At 37.5% G+C, this 16237-nt stretch overlaps 1 protein-coding gene across 2 annotated transcripts in view; it reads left to right on the top strand.

The window, feature by feature from the left end:
• Positions 1–16237, top strand: part of tnr (tenascin R (restrictin, janusin)) — a 230878-nt gene that overhangs the window by 102116 nt on the left and 112525 nt on the right. For both annotated transcript variants that reach the window (XM_088345721.1, XM_088345730.1), the window contains exon 3: positions 4504–4545. The gene's annotated coding sequence lies outside the window, so the exon portion shown is untranslated. The remainder of the gene's footprint in view (positions 1–4503; positions 4546–16237) is intronic.

Genomic DNA, 16237 nt, shown 5'->3' with positions numbered 1-16237 from the left:
TTTGTCCTCTTCAAAATAAATCTTGATAGAACTTGGGCTATTCCTCTTTTATTTTCCACTCTTAGCTGGCTCAAGTAGTCAGGAAACCAGCAGAGGTAAACGGCAAGTGTAGTAGTGTGATAACAGACTAACTCCTCAATTCATTATATAGAGCTATATATATATATATATATATATATATATATATATATATATATATATATATATATATATGTGTGTGTAAAGGAAAAATAAATAAATCATATTTACTTTTGGTGTGATGTGACCTCAGCTGGTTTAGTGAAGTTAGTGGATGGATGCAGAGGATATAGGGGATAGATTTCTTCATTTTTATATAGGAGCTCAGTGAATGTGTGTGTGTTCCTGTGTTCGTGCTCTTCAATATAAAGTTTGAGCGGACTAAATGTAAAACTGATTTTAGAGCTTTCACTTGCGAGGTTAGAATATTTTGGTGCTCTAAAAATACTCATTTTTTAATAATAGTCCTCATCGTTGCTTGCTTATGGCCATACAATTTAATTAGTGTACTAATTATTGTGCCTGTGTCACACCTTTTGATAATCACAAGCTTTATTTCCATAGTTATCATGATTTTGCTTCTCCCTTTTAGCATCAATGCAACCCTTGGACCTATAGTGAAAAAATACAGTACCAAAAGCATATAGTATCGTATCACACGAGAATCGGGACTGAATGCTGAGCAAGGCATTGTGGGAGGTATTTCAGACCAGTAAACCAACTGTAGACAGGCATCTTATATCACATCGACTAATCCCAGTTAGACATCTCAGAGACGTAAAGTTTTTGGCCATGCAAAATAATTTGTTGTCGATGTCGTAAAGTGGGGAAATTCCATAACGAGGGCCAGGAAAAATATCTGCATCGTAATATAAGGCGCGGCCACCGTATCCTAGGGTCTACTGTATTAGGTCATGTCATAACACTCCAAAAATAAACGTCATACTATTTTATTATTGATGGTTGTGAAAAATACTTTTAGTGAGGTCCTCTCTCTCCTAATCCACTTACACGCCCGGAATTCACAATTGCCCAGCGGCTATATGCCAATCCGACTAAATACCACCGATCTATCATCCGGGATGGTTCATACTCCTCCAATTTAATAAGACACTGTGATTTATGTACTGTGTCGGGTGGCTTTGGGACGCAGAAAAATGAGTTGGGCTTTTAGATTGTATTCTTTGGGGGGTCATAAACTTTTTGGACAACTATGATATCAAATATAAGACATGTTCGAGTTGAAGTTAAAGACTAAGGAATGCAGGATTTTGTCACCCATAGGACCAAGAATAAGAAGGTACTACTGCAGATTGTTACAGAGAAAACTGCAAAACATTGGTATTGGAATTTTTTGTTTATTTAATGTTTTTATAATTTACAAATTCACTTATTATTACAGATACTATTTTCCCATAAATGCATTAAAGCCAGTGTATATTACAACGCAATCCCTAGTGGTGTCAAAATACCTCATTTCAATAAAACACTATTAATAAGTAAAAACACATCTACTATCTCTCATGTAATGTATTGCATAACTTCAAGAAAAATGACATGTTTGGTGGCAGTCTTACTTCTACGGAAGCCCAAATAGATAGATAGATAGATAGATAGATAGATAGATACTTTATTCATCCCCGAAGGGAAATTCACTTTTCCAGCAGCATCCCTAAGCTGAGAACAATCGAGAACAATCGAAAATAACACGGGAGCTGCTGGAGTGGCTGCCATTCGTGACGGCGCCGGAGAAACGATTCAATTTGAATCATGTACAAACAAACAAACAATTGAATCATGTACAAGAAACGATTCAATCTGAATCATGTACAAACAAACAAACAATTGAATCATGTACAACAAACAAACAAAATATTTATGTTTCAATAAGTGGAGTGTTAATAAAATGGGGGGAAAATAATTTCTGATACTGATATAACCAGGTAAAACTAATTTTAAGTTACCTGTCCAAATGAATGTTGTGCCATCTCACCTTTCCCACTCTCTCTGCTCGCTCCTGAAACTTTATCAAATAGTCCAAAATTTTACCTCATCTTCTCCGCTCACCTCGTCGTCCTCTTCTCCTTCCACTTCGCACTACAGAGACTTTTTAGCTGAGCCGTCTCTTATGACACCATCCCCTGATCTAGACCAAACTAATGCAAGCAAAAATGCAATGGCAAAGCAAAGCCACTGAGGAGCTAAAAGATATGCTGTGATTATGTAATCTCGCTAAGAATCGTTCCTGTGTATAATGTGCACTCCCTATTTTTGAATAAAAGTCAGTCTAAAATTTTGTTTCACTTTTTCTTAGCTTGAATTAAGCTTTATAAGTGACATCATTTATTGACAACTATGAACACAACACCATAATTAAATGTACAATATCTATTAAATGTCCTTCAAAGTCATTATCAGATACACAAAAGGGTTGTTTTCCTCGTTGTGCTTTTTTTAGTTATACTCGTATCTGTCGGGATGACATTTTGTTATTTTCTCCATTCTCGAACATTGGTCTCTGGTACAGTGAATTTTCGCCGAGCGGCTAAATTTCTGTGAATTTTAACACGATCGGCAACTTGAGTTTGAAGACTCAGAAAAAAAGACAGAAAAAAATACATAATGCTTTGAGATAGGCCTAAATTATAATAATAGTACAATGTTTGCGAATGAAAAGGAGTAGTGCACGGCAACATTAGTGCAATGTAAAGAAGTGCAATAACATTTGGCATCGACGAAAAAGAAAAAAATTAGCAAGGTATGTTTTCAGTTTTGTGTGCCCGTTTATATATTTCATGTATCATGTATTTATTTATTGTCCACTAGGTGGCGAAAAGTTACACACTGACACTTTAGATATGTTAAATATCAATTTTACAAAAAGAAAAAGTTAAAGTCAAATGACCATTTTGCCAGGCTAGCTTGTCACGGTTGTGCTTTTAGCACATAACAGCTACTTACCGTCGAAAGCTGAGAACGTTGATTATTCTCCCACTTTTATTTCAACTGTTTCCTTCTCTAGCCACTCCAGTTAGCCACTTGGAGTTAGCCGCTCCTGCTTCATCCTTATATGTCACTTTATATCACAGCTGCTTGTGCAAGTAAGGTTTGATGAGTTACGTGTTTCAGGCATCTTCCACTTTATTCCATGGTATCCCTCTCTAGCCACTCCTGTTAGCCACTTGCATAGAGTCATTGGTATAACTAGGAATGGAGGTTATCAGCGGTAAAAATTGATGTTCTTGGCTCTTACAGATATAAGACTTTTTGTCTAGTATTTAAAAATTGATGTTTTTCATTTTGACTTGTTCATTTTGTAAGTCCCTTGCATGCTAAAAATGGAATTACACTCCTGCTGTGTAGAAATTTAAGTACATATAACATCAATATATTTGAAAATTTAGATGTTTTACTTTGTGTTTGGTGGGTCGATCATTTTGACTTGGTCCTTTCGTAAGAAGCTTGCATCCTGAAAAATTAATAGCGCTCCTGTTTTAGAGAAACTAAAGAAATTTGAAAATTGATAGATGTTTTTCATTTTTTCCCTGGTGGTCATACAATTTTGACGTGGTCATTTTTCTTGTATGCTGAAAAAAAGATGGCGGTCCTGCTGTGGATGAATGAAAGCATTGTACAAATAAGAGTCAAAATATTTGAAAATTTAGATGTTTCACAGTGTGTGTGGTAGGTAGACCATCTTGATTTTGTTATTTCAAAGTGGCTCACATGGTCAAAAAAGTAATACAGCGATTCCTTGTTTTTTGCGGTTAATGGGTACCAGAACTGCCTGATCAAAGTGAAAATCCGAGAGAAAGGGAGAGACGGGGAGAGAGAGAGAGAGAGAGAGAGAGAGAGAGAGAGAGAGAGAGAGATGCATCGCTTCAGCACGACATTCTCAGCGAGATGGAGAGGAAGGCAGAGCAGGTGTCCACTCAAAGTTTACTATTAAAGACACTTTGATATCAATTGGTATCGGGGATCTCAATTCAAAGGGTGCTGACCGATCCCCGTGATTATTGGCTGCCCCCGCTCCCCCATCCCCCACTATCTTTGCAGTTTTTTAAATTGAATGACCAATCAAATTGAACCTTGGCTGCCCAAAATGTTCCTTAATGGTACAGAGAGCATCCTTTTTTCTCCCCTGCAAAGGAGTGAACCAGATAACTGAAGCGCGAAGTAACAACGGGTCTTTGAAACAAAAGAACGTACTAAGATACCTCAATACATTTGAAAATTAATCTATGTTTTGAATTTTTTCTCCTGGCGTAACTCGCATGCTAAAAAAGCACCCCTGCTCTGGAGAAACTTGAATAGAATTTTTTATTTTTAGTGTAGCGGGTAGATTTGATTGACAGTTGCTTGAATACTCAGTATCCTCGTTAAATCTAGGTTGTTTTTTTTTAACGTCCTGTTGTTTTAAAGGACTTCTCTACCTATACATACAAGTGATTAATCACTCTGAAACAATGTTCTTTTTCCTCCTAGACACGTGCAAGGACTAGCAAGATTCCGACAAAAGACTTAAAGGTACGCACCCACCGACACACAAAATTCGTTCCCAGACGCGCACATTTCAATTCGACAAAATCTGTAAGGTGCAATTTAACGGTCTAAAGCGTTTAATGCGTGCTTTATGTGCGGCGGCTTGTTGTGCGTTCATCAAGCCGGGGCACGTCTAATCACGTAATTAGCGCTCATCTCGGCCTAATTTCCTTGTGTCGATTCATCACCATCGCTGACTTTCTAATTGGGGGAAAATCAATTGTCACTTTGCTATTACTTGCCAAACATAAGGCACATTTTGTTAGCTGAACTGAAGCTTTTAAATTTAGAGTGGAGTCAGGGTTGTTAATTATATACCTTCGGATATGACATTGATCTGTTCTGAGGTGGGGGCAAAAGAAGGGTAAGCCTGTCCCCTCTTGCAAAAATATGGGATTTCGGATAATGGATTGAAGCCGGACGGGTGCTGTTCATTTAGGGTGAAAAGAATGGAAAAGAAAAAACGCCCTCATCACACAAATTTGCTCTTTTTTTTTACCACTCTGAGATAGTCGACTGGCGATAATGGATTGCAACCATCACGGTGCAGTTCATTTTAGAGGGGCCGCGATGGCACGCTTCAGCAGCCCGAACTGAAAAAAGGCGCTCTGCTGGCCGCTCCTCTCAGCAATATGCAATTGGGGATAACAGATTGAAGTTGCCTGAGTGCAGTTCTTTGTATTGGAAAAACAATATAAGCAAAAAGGGGAGCCACCAGACCTGACATAAGCACACTTGCAGTTCACTTTTAGGTGGATGAAAAGGCAAAAAGAGGCGGCCGGCCTTACAAAACTGTGCTCTGCCGGTCCTTGCGTGTAGCACCATGAGATCGGGGATAACGGATTCTGCAACTCGCACTGCACTGAGGTCAAGAAGTACGGAGAGCAATGTAGCAAGGGATTTACAGTACAGGTAAAGGAAAAATAAAATACTATTTGCTTTTGGTGTGACTTGAGCTGGTAAGGTGGAGTTAGTGGGTGGATGAAGGGGGGGAGTTAAAATTAAAACTGGTCACTTCCATTACCTATTTTTAATAGTCCTAATCGTCAATTGGTCATGGCCCTGCGAGGATAGCGATTTGTGTGCCTTCTACGTATTTCTTGATGAAGTTTTGTTTTTATGGTTATCATGTTTTTGCTTCTCCCTTTAGTGCCAGTTTTGGAACCCATACCTTATCATATTAAGTTGGTTACACGAGGGTTTCTACTGAGAGAAATGCAATATTGTGGGAGAAGTTCAGCCAATAGTATTTTGGCATTTTCATGAAGAATCTTACATGACATTGTTGGGAATTAAATATTAAAATGTACCGTTTATCAAATTGTTTGAATTAGTTATCTGACTCCATTAACCAAACACAACATACATTAACCCAACAATTTATGCGCACTCGTTTCTTGATGGAAAAGATGAACAAGAAAGCCGACATTTTCACACGGGGGCAGATTTAATTTAATTAACAATTTAACTAAGTGTACTCCATCGAAAATGGACGAATTAGTGTCGTTGGAGTCTCTGTGAAGCCTTCTTCTGAAGTCCTTTAGCTCTCTCCTTATTGGTCCACGTCACCCCGCAAGATGGTGTGCCGGCTCCTCCCATGGGCGTGCCAAGGAAGCCCAACGTGGGCTCCACCACCTCGCCGCGATGTCTGGAATGTTCAAAACAAGACAGAGCGTTTCTACGTCATCAGGGTCCCTCTGCGTCTGGACGTGCTGATTATCTTATCAGCCATTCCTGTAAACAACATTTTCTACTAGGGTGCCCTGACCTCGCACCACAGCCCAGCCAGTGAATGTCTTTTGCATTAAATGTAATTTGTATTCGATTGTATAAAATCCTTCATATTTAAATGTATAAAATCCTTCAATATCAACCAGTACCAGACATGCATCTTGGAGTGGTTTTTGATGTCGTGTGGTGGAGAAAATGCTGTAACGAGGGGACGAAAAATATCCTATTCTACATCGTATTGTGGAAAATATCATAGGTTATGGACGCTGTAACCCAAGGGGTGTCAGGAAACGGACCGAGAAGCTGGAAGTCGGAACTCAATTGCTTAGACGATCTGTCACTTTAATTAAGAAAGAAAAGTTGTCCAACACACAAACAAAACAAAACAAAACAAAACAGGTTCAAAGGCAATCAAAATTACAAACTAGGCATTACTCAGATCAAACAGGCATGAACGGGTCTTCAACAAGGTAAAGCAATGGGCAGTCCCAAAAGGAGCGTTTAAGTACTCCGAAAGAAATCAGTCCAACGCGTCTCAGCCGGTGTCAAGGGGCGGGGCCAGCTGGACGCCATGACAACCGTGCAGGACATGACAAGGGGTCTACAATATCATATGACTCAAAGTGTGAAAACATGATTTGTAAGGACTACTATACCTTATTTCTGTTTAAGCCAGGGGTGCTCCCATTTTTTCAGCATGTGAGCTACTTACAGTACACTTGGACACAATTTGTCTCGGCAATTCCCTCCACTGCCAGCTTAATGTCAAAACAACAATGGTCGCTCTCCCTTTGTGCAAAAAGGGACGGCATATGATACCTTAAAGCGCCCGAGCTAGGAGTGACAGCGGCGGAAGCTTTGAATGTCAGGTTCTTAATCACCGGGGATTACCTTGCGCACGACAGTGTCACTCTTGATTACGCCATCAGCGCCTTGAGACGAGGAAGACACTCCAGGAAATGATGGAGACGTTCAAGATATTATTGTTGCTAACTCCTTCAGACGAGTTATTATATATCTGTGGGTAGGAATATTTGGATTCGGTCCCTGAGACCTGTTTCCGTGGCCATGCATTTGATTCAGTTCCGAATGCAATTGAGAGGAAAATATTCAGTAAGATAGTGCTGCCTGTTTCTTCCAATTTTTATTATCATGTCATATCCATCCATTTTCTGTGCTGCTTAGCCCATCATGTTATATATATATATATATATATATATATATATATATATATATATATATATATATATATATATATATATATATATATATATATATATATATATATACTGTAAAATTTGGACTATAGAGCGCACCCAGTTCATTTTTGAAGGAAAAAAATATTTTGTACATACATAAACAAATGTTGACCACATTGCACAATGTTGACTATTTTTTTTGCACTATGCTGACCATTTTTGCACCAAATGCATATTGCACAAACCCTTACGATACCAACTGTATGTAACATCCTACATGCCGTCATTTCTTTGTGTAAATATTATGTAAATTATATCTATAATCTTATCCTCCTTGTTTTATAACCTTATCTTCTCTGTTCCTTATCTTCTTTACATCACTGTGAATGTGTGAAACTGGAGTGTCATGCCCAATTTCGTTGTCACAATATGTTAACCCATTTTGTAACAATGACAATAAAGGTGTATTCTATTCTATTCTATTCTATTCTATTCTACAGTATAAGCCGTACCTGACTATAAGCCGCATGTGCCCACATTGAAACATGAGATGACAGTACACAGAAACAGTTTGGATAATATACGGTACCTAAACCCCTTAACCTTGGGATAAACAAATACGTGTTTGTACGATGTAACCACTGTCATTGTTCCCAAACACCTTTATGAGGAGATATTTTTCTCCCAAATATTTAGACATGTGTCAAATGTCCACAAATATTCACAATTTACTCAAGATCTAAAAATCATGTTTTAATGCACTCGCAATATTAGAAATCGCTTATGTACATGACAGAAATATTTGTGGGTCTGCAAAATAAATTTTTCGCACCGGCTTCTCATTCTAATGGTACCTTCAGCCCTTTGAGACTCTTTGTGATTAAGGGCTATACAAATAAACATGACTTGACTATATCACATGAATAAACCGTTAAAAAATAATGCTTTGTAATTTCTGTATTTTTCTTTCAGGGGGTAAAACTATATCAGTGTTCTCTCTCACAGTGGACATGCACCTACGATGACAAAGTCAGACTCCTCCATGATTTCCAAATGTGAGAAATAGCAGGTTAGCGCATGTGCGGCACAGGTCATGTCTTGTGAACCTCCTGCGTAGGTTCAAATCCAGCTCAGGACTTCCTGTGCGGAGTTTGTATGTTCTCCTCGTGCTTGCGTGGGTTTTCTCTGGGAACTCCAGTTTCCTCCCACATTCCAAAAACATGCATTTCAGGTGAATTGGCCGGTCCGAATTGTCCCTAAGTGTGAATGAGCGAGTGAGTTGTCTGTCCCTGTGTGCCCTGCGATTGGCTGGCAACCAGTTCAGGGTGTCCCCTGCCCACTGCCCGATGATCGCTGGGATGGGCTCCAGCACCCCCGTGACCCTACTGAGGATAAGCGGTGTAGCTAATGAGATGAGATATATGTATATATATATATATATATATATATATATATATATATATATATATATATATATATATATATATATATATATATATATATATATCTGTATATATATATATATATATATAGAGTGTTCTCGTCCTAGACGTATTATTTTTGCTTGGGACGCATCGTGTCAAATCAGCGTTTTTTGACATGAAATTGTCATTATCATTTTTTAAAAAAGATTTACCACACTCCAAACTTTTCGTCCAGCAGATCCGCCATTGTTGTTTTGGTCTCGCGGTCCGAGTTTTCGTCTGCACGCCGTCCTCGAGTTCAAATTGTGTATTGAAAGTCCGTCTCTTTTTAAAGAACCGGCTTTTTGCCTCAACTCATTAATGAGCCGGCACTCAAACGGCTCACTTGCTTTGATGCATTATATTACGAATGATTATGTTGTATAAAGAAGTTAAGAAAAAAAAGAAGTATAAAAGGAGAAAATGAAAAAAGACAGGTTTGTGGTGATCCCTTTTAATCAGTATATTACCAACAATAATTTAATAAAGAAAATGAATTAACAATTTGAATAAGAAAATTCTACTTAATTCTATTTTCATGTATTTTTTCCTTCTACAGTGAACGTCCAAGCGACTTCATTTTTGAACTTTTTTTATAATAAACCTCATTCATGTCGAGCAACTCAGTGTCTCACAACAAAATGTTCATTAACAATATATATGATATAAGGAAACACATGTACAATATAACATGTTAAACTACATAAATAAACATGTTTGAAAAAGGTAAAATATTTTTTGTATTTTGTAAAGGAAAATACGACAGTTTTTAAGGGCATGGAGCACACTACATTTTGGGGACCCATAGATCTGTGTTGGGACCCATAGATTTTTGAGCATACGAGTCCCCAGGACCCATCACTTTTCAGAGGTAAAATGAACACTGTATGTATATATATATATATATATATATATATATATATATATATATATATATATATATATATATATATATATATATATATATATATATATATATATATATATATATATATATACCAGTATACATGTGCTCCATGCCCAAACATAGTAAATAAATATTATTAATTATCTTATGTATACTTACTATATTTACTACAAGCAAATAAAAAAAAAAAAATTCGCAAAGTCTTGCAACTAACTTGCAGCCGCCAACTAGATTTTCCCCCGAACGCCAAGTAGTCCGCGGTGTATGCTGGGATTTATTTACCGGCATTTCATTGGCTAACCAATGTGTCAATCATCATTTGAATCGATCACTATTGGCTAAAGTTATTCGGAGGTCAAGGGGCGGATCCTTTTTATCATTTACAGGCTGGCATTGGCTTGAACGGCAAAACAAAGTCTGCATTGGCCAAAAAAGATTTGTCAATCATCAGTTGAATCGATCACTATTGGCTAAAGTTATTCGGAGGTCAAGGGGCGGATCCTTATCATTTACAGTCTGGCATTGGCTTGAACGGCAAAGCAAAGCCTGCAATTGGCTAAAAAAGATGTGTCAATCATCAGTTGAATCGATCTCTATTGGCTAAAGTTATTCGGAGGTCAAGAGGCGGATCCTTTTTATCATTTACAGGCTGGCATTGGCTTAAACGGCAAAACAAAGCCTGCAATTGGCCGAAAAAGATGAATGTGTATAGCACGTGGTTTGACAGTATACAGAAAGCATTTTTTACTATACTGTATTTGTATTTTTATTCTCCTGGATTTACCACACTCACGGATATAAGAGGACCACGGCTGCACATTATTATGAACACAACGACTTTGGTGAGCTACTCCGGCTATATATCTTGTTTCAGACTGAACTCGATGTTTCTGTGATAAGCGGTGCAGATAATGGATGGAATGGAGTGTCTATTTTCAAATTAAACTCAATTCCAAGTGTTAATTGTCATATGCACAGTAAAGTTGCGAGCGAAAAAGAAAATAGAAACTAAGGAAAGGTTGGCATTTCTTGAATCCCAAGACTTGTGACATCATACGGACACCGCATCCGCACGTGTTCTCGACACGTATTTGCGTCTTTGCAAGCTTTGGGAATAATAAGGGGGTAATAAGTTGGACTGAACTATCTGACTGTTTTTTCCACGTTCCCATTATAGCGCCTTATAATCCGGTTCGTCTTATGTATGTCAAGATTAGGACCAAAAACTATTTTTTCGGGGTGCGCCCTATAACCCGGTGCGCCTAATAGTGCGGAAAATACGGTATATATATATATATATATATATATATATATATATATATATATATATATATATATATATATATATATATACCCTACTGAGGATAAGCGGTGCAGCTAATGAGATGAGATATATATATATATATATATATATATATATATATATATATACACATGTGCTCCATTCCCAAACATAGTAAATAAATATTATTAATTATCTTATGTATGCTTACTATATTTACTACAAGCAAATAAATATGTGTATATCTTTTTCATTTGTTATCTTTTATGATAACAAGTGTGCTTCGAGCGTTCTGAAAACTCATTTTCCTTTATTGGAGAAGATCTCTTTTGTTCACCTCTCAAACCAATTCACGTTGTCTTCTAATGAGATGTGTTTTGCATGAGTTTGACTCGCTGTTTTTCGAAGTAGCTCACATGTAATGAAGTAGTCACAGCATGTCTGCCTCCCCCGCTAATGAAGCGGCCCTTACTGTTGATTTCCTTCCCGTCAAGCGCTTGCTGAAAGTGATAGCATCGCGAGCACGTCTCGCCATCCAGATAACGCGTTTCAATCTGGGCTCTCTCCAATCCCGTCCGGGCAAAATATAAACCCATACAAACTCAGTTCAATGGCGAGCGGTGCAATGTTGTGACTAATGGCTTCCAAAATATTTTCTCAGAGGTGGTCGGGGTTCGTTAATACACTTTCGAGTGGTCTTAAAAGGGTCGGATGTAGTCTAAGAGGTTGCATTAAATGCAAAAGACATTCAAAATCTAGTAATTAAACATCAGGTGCCAATGTATTTTTAATTCTTACATATTATTTTGTATATTATTTATTTTTTTCTACCGTATTTTTCCGACCATTAGGCACACATATAAGTCTCAGATTTTCTTGAGATTTTGTGGCGCCCCCAATCATGCAGTACGCCCTTTGTGTGATGTAAGGCCTAGGATGTAGCTGTGGACACCACGAGGCTGCTAAAGGGTGACGTGTAGGCGTCACCGCTAAAGCTGAGGTGTGGGCGCGTGCATAAGGCTTAGGTTCACACTGAAGAGCTTAATGCTCAATTCCAACTTTCTGGTGAAATCCAATGTTTTTGTGAGATTGTTCACATTTCCAACTAAATGCGACTTGTATGAGATCTCCTGTGACTTTTATATGTCCTGAGTGTGAACGCCACAACTGTCCCACATATGCAGAAGAGGACAAGTGACGTCACACGAAATGCACTCATTGTTTGCGGAAGTACTCATGGATGGTAACAGTGTAGTGTATTAAGCAACTTCGAAGTTGTTGTGCTACCAAAAGCTGAACAGAGTTGTCCTACACATATTCATTTAATCCAAAATTTCAGTTTCCCTTCATTTAATATTTCCGGTGTTTTCGCCCGCCACGGTGTTTTGACTCAAGCAGTGGCTCATCAAGCAAAGCACAACAGTAAAAGAAGACTTTTCAGGCCCCGTTGTGAGTATCGCTTTGGTGCTATTTTTTAAAATTTCGTTTGATTTGTGTGTTTAACTTTGTAATCAATATTTAAATAAACCACAACCTAACTCAGTTTTGCTCCCATTGTTTTTTTAAATACACACACTTGTATGCTTGTCTGAGTTGTTGTAAGGCAACCACAGCAGAGGACACCCGCGCCCCATAAACAGATGCAACTTTTGTATGTGTTATATACAGAAATATTAGCAGCTACAGAGACTGCGCCTTTTAACACGGTGCGCCCTTTGGTCGTGAAAATAAGATACGATTATTTTGTAATTGAATGTATCAATATATTCATTTAAATATTTTTAACTTTAATGTTTTATTTTTTTAGAAATGTAACATTTATTTTTTTCTTCTTTTTTAAATATGTTGTAACTTCTCATAACACTCAGTAAAATGTGATATAGTTCTTTATTTATTTAGATTTAATTTAATGTATTTATATTTTTATTGGTTATTTTGTTTTTATTCATTTCAAATTTTTTTTAGGATTTTGTTTAAGTTTTTAAAATTTAGATTCACAAGATTTCTCGCATTGTGATGATACCAATTCCTCTTCAAAAAATTGTTTTCATTGATTTTTCCTTATTCACATTTTTATCATTCTTTCAATGCTTTCAATTTGTACCTTTTTTCATGGAAATTTTTTAATGTTATTCAATTATTTTTTTTTTATATTATTTTATTTGTATTTACTTTCTAATGCTTTAACTATTTTATATTTTATTTTTATACAGAAATCTGTATTCTTTTTTTCTAGATAATTGAAACTCCCAGCATTTACTACAATGTTACATCTCATCTCATCTCATCATCCGTACCGCTTATCCTCATTAGGGTCGCGGGGGGGCTGGAGCCCATCCCAGCCATCTCCGGGCAGTGGGCAGGGGACACCCTGAACTGGTTGCCAGCCAATCGCAGGGCACACAGGGACAGACAAGTCATTCGCTCATTCACACCTAGGGACAATCTGGACCGGCCAATTCACCTGAAATGCATGTTTTTGGAACGTGGGAGGAAACCGGAGTGCCCGGAGGAAACCCACGCAAGCACGGAGAGAACATACAAACTCCGCACGGGATGTCTGGAGCTGGATTTGAACCCACGACAGGTTCCCATGACATGAACTGTGCCGCACAAGCGCTAACCACCGCGCCGCCGTGCTGCCCACAATGTTACATGAGTGACTTAAAATAAATTCTCATTGTTAATTTCATGTATTCATTTTCTATTTTATATATATATATATATATATATATATATATATATATATATATATATATATATATATATACATACATATATATATATATATATATATATATATATATATATATAATTAATTCGGAATCCCTATATTCAGTCGAACCTGATGTCCTCACACTTTTTCAAAGCTGCTAAAAGAGGAGGTCCGATGATAATCTTTCACCCGCGACCGTTGTTTGCACAGAAGAACAAATAAAGAACGACGAATCAAATCAGTCAAGCCAAATATTTAGAGAACTGAACTGTTTTTAATCGCCCCAAAAGATCGGGTTTAGTTCGAATATACTTATACCGTTATTGAATTTGGTTTTAAATAAAATTATTCTTTTGTTTTTATATATTCATGAGACTGGCATCATTTTTCTTATTCAAATTCGTGGACCATTAACATAAAATACAGCATGGTTTTCTAAGATAATGTTATTATTCTTACTTTTAACAGCTGGGTAAAATAATACCCCGATTTTGGTCAACCTTGTCCTATTCCATTTCTTGGGTTTTTCTGACCAAAAAATATTTTTTTTTTCTTTAAATAATGATTTTATTTTTTTATTTCCATAAAATGGGTTGTTTGTCAGGGACTTTTTTAAAATTCTTGTCTCTAAAAACTGGACTTTGATAAATATGTCCAGGACCTAAGGGATGCTACTACAAAAAATTGTGTATAGATATTTTCCCAGCATAAATAATGTCTAGTTAAAAACAAGGGGGTAAAACTATATCAGTGTTCAATATTTTGTTTATTTATAACAAAGTCATCAAATGATAATTCAGAATTGTTCCTATTGCTTGTATTAAATAATGCTTCTAATGCCATGTTTGGTCAATTTCGACTATTGAAAAATTTCAAAAAATATTGCTTATTATGCCAGGGTTCGATTATTTTAACTATTATTGAGCGATTTTGCACTGTTTTCGACTATTCAACACATGCAAGAAGATCACTTATAATAATAAGGGTGTGTTTTTTTATACTATTGTCCGCTTGCACACTGTTTTAATCGTTGGCACTGTCTGCCAATAATGTTGCGGTTCTTTGATTCTTTAGGGTTGATCTACTTTTTGTAACTCTAAAAGAAAAGGGCTCAGGTGAAGACCTTCAGAACAGGTTGGAGTTCTACATCTTGAGGGTTTTCTATGATATTTTTCTGTCCTCCTTGGAAGCTGACAATAAATTGATGTGTTCTCTCGTTAATTTGAGTTGATTTTAAATTATAAACGTATCAGTTTTCTTAAACCTTGCTGAGGCTTTTAGGCAAAAACAGAAAAACAAAACACATCCATCCATTATCTGCACCGCTTATCCTCAGTAGGATCGCGGGGGTGCTGGAGCCCATCTCAGCTGGCTTCGAGCAGTGGGCCGGGGACACCCAGCCGCTCATTCACACCCTGGGACGATTTGGATCTTCCATAAAACCTGACATGCATGTTTTTGGAATGTGGGAGGAAACCGGAGTGCCTGAGGGAAACCCACGCAAGTATGGGAAGAACATGCAAACTCCACATGGGAAGGCTTCATTAGCTGGACTTGAACCCTGAACCTCTGCACCGTGGGGCTGAGCGCTAACCACCCAGTTGCCGTGCCCTAAAAAACATCATTAATGCAAAAGGACTGCACATGCACGTTATGTTATACATAACAAATACTATCCTGTAAAGTTGGCCGTTTTGAATATGTGCATTTCTCAAAATTCAATGCAATGAAAATAACTTGTTTTTATATTCCTAAATAAAAAAATCTTTCTCACACACACACATAAAGTCATGTTTCAAACATCAGTCTAATTACATCTTTTATACGTTTATCAATCTTATATTCTTTTATTGTGAAGTTGCGCTCATGTGTGTTCCTTTTCCTGTGACGAATAATAAACCACACGCCCGACCGGTACGAGCCAGTTCTGTCAAGGACATTTGGCTAGATGGCCTTCCGGCAGGGCTCCTCCGCTAGAGACATTTATTTAACTTAATGTCTGTTTTTTACTTGAGTAATATTGCCACCAAAGAGTTTATACAATGTTTAACTTTAACAAATTCCCTTGTAAATTCCAATTCCTTGCTCACCATGCTCCTTAAGATAAGTGAACTCATGAAGAAAGTGGGCATCGCAAATAATAAAATAACCTAGTCGTCCAAGCTAGGCCTTTGTGGGGATGCTTGGCTAGCAACACAATAGCAAGTGTGCCGTTTGATCCTCCGCGGTGACTTTATCTTTCCCACACAGCTTCTGCTTTCGCTTCGACGTTGCCCACCTTTAAACCGTGCTGGAATGATAGCACAGGTGGGAGAGGTGTGTTTATTTTTGTTGCCCGTCATTAAAGCGTCAGGACGAAGCGTCGTCTTTGTGCCCCGC

Source organism: Urocampus carinirostris, chromosome 1, assembly GCF_059441175.1.
Source record: "Urocampus carinirostris isolate Australia breed hairy pipefish chromosome 1, RoL_Ucar_1.0, whole genome shotgun sequence".
Taxonomy (NCBI): Eukaryota; Metazoa; Chordata; class Actinopteri; order Syngnathiformes; family Syngnathidae; genus Urocampus; species Urocampus carinirostris.
This window is presented reverse-complemented; position numbering and strand designations above follow the sequence as displayed.